The 1,573-nt window shown below is 35.9% G+C and overlaps 1 protein-coding gene across 1 annotated transcript in view; it reads left to right on the top strand.

Annotated features, from left to right (window-relative positions):
* Nucleotides 1-550, top strand: part of pou3f1 (POU class 3 homeobox 1) — a gene marked incomplete in the record, with an annotated part of 3,765 nt that extends 3,215 nt beyond the window's left edge. Inside the window, 1 exon segment of the mRNA XM_014016331.1 lies at nt 55-550.
* Nucleotides 551-1,573: the final 1,023 nt, after the last annotated feature.

Raw genomic sequence — 1,573 nt, 5'->3', positions numbered from 1 at the left:
TCAATAATTTTGTTGCAGTGGATATAAGTATGTTTTTGTTTTCTTTTTTTTTTTGTTTACTACTTTGTTTTGTACGTTGACTGCTTCATGTTGACTGCGAAGTCACCTTTATATTTATGTTATAGTAATATTTTATTACTTACATAAAACATATATACAAATAATGGCCTGTTGTCTTCATTCAGATCCGAACCTTCCAGTTTTTGTTTTTGTTTCTTGGAGCTGCAGCAGGTAAACAAAGGTGAACATGAGCAGAAAGTTGAGCGCAGTTTTGCGCGCCGGGCAGCGCAGGGCGCGCGCACAGATCCGGTTAACCCATTGGTTATGTAACAAGACAGGTTCTGTTTGAGGGGCTGACATCAGTGTTGAACCTCAGGCATGCCCTGCTAACTTCACACTGTGTGACGCTCCTCACATCTCTGTGTATGAAATTGTGCAATATTAATAATAACACACAATTATGTCCTTTTTTCTTCTTTCTTTTATTATTATTTATCTAAATATGTATTCGTTTCAAGTCTCCAAAATAAAACATTCTGATATTCCTGTCTGAGCTCTTTCCCTTCATATAAATCACTTCTTGACATATGTTTGGCATTTAAAGAGGAAAAATTGTGAGGAATCTTTGATCTGATGCTGAAGTGCCTGCAGGCAAATAATCCGCCCATAGAGATAAAAAGTTGTGCAAAAAAAAAGGACATGTCGCATCAAGGAAAGGCCCTAAAGATGTTAAGAGTTAGGACAAACTGTGACATAAAATCTTTCATTGCATTATTGCAGAAATGACTTGATGTGTTGTGTTAGGCCTCTGCTTCATGCAGGCCATAACGGCTCTGAGCTTCTATATATTTAACCGTCTGCAGAAAACTAACAAGCATGACTCAAAGATTTTATAAAACTCACAGCTGGTCCTGATGTATTGATGTCAAACAGATTGTCTTTTTTTTATTTAGGGCTAAAAAATTAAGTTAAGGTTTATTACCGCACTATATAGGCTGTTCCTTGTGTTTAATAAAGAAACGTGAAATAAATCAAAATGTGAATTTTTTTGATGCTTTATTTTTTTGGTAAGTTTTCAAACCTCTGCAATAAAAGGAAAATATCAGAGCAGAAAATGCCACGGAAAATTGGAAGTGAGATTCAAATTCCTTTTAAAAACTTTTTTGGAAACATATTTTTCTGGACTTTTATTAATWTAAATGTGAATATTTATGTGTTCACGAAGCAAAACCAGCCAGCGATTATTCAGTTTTAATGTCCGTAATTTAGTTTAATCTCAGCTATAAATGTGTGCGTTTTTTGTGAGTGAAACAACTAACGTTAAAAAGTGAGACGTACTAAAGCATAAAGGAGCTTTTTACGCGGCTGTGAAGCATCTATTAAAGAAAGTGATTTTTATTTTTCTTTATTTATTTTTTTCCTTCCAGCGGCTGAGGTGGTCCAAGTGTTGGAGAAAAGGCCACATTAAGGTGCAACCAAACAGYCGGGATTACAGTGAGGTTTACGCGCCACCTGCTGGTCAAACTGAGGTKCTGCAACGTGAAAACTGTGGCTCAAAGTTAGACATGAACGA

Source organism: Austrofundulus limnaeus, unplaced genomic scaffold (genome assembly GCF_001266775.1).
Source record: "Austrofundulus limnaeus strain Quisiro unplaced genomic scaffold, Austrofundulus_limnaeus-1.0 Scaffold143, whole genome shotgun sequence".
In the NCBI taxonomy this organism is placed as follows: domain Eukaryota; kingdom Metazoa; phylum Chordata; class Actinopteri; order Cyprinodontiformes; family Rivulidae; genus Austrofundulus; species Austrofundulus limnaeus.
The sequence above is the reverse complement of the archived record's forward strand: the minus strand, read 5'-3'. Positions and strand labels throughout refer to the sequence as shown.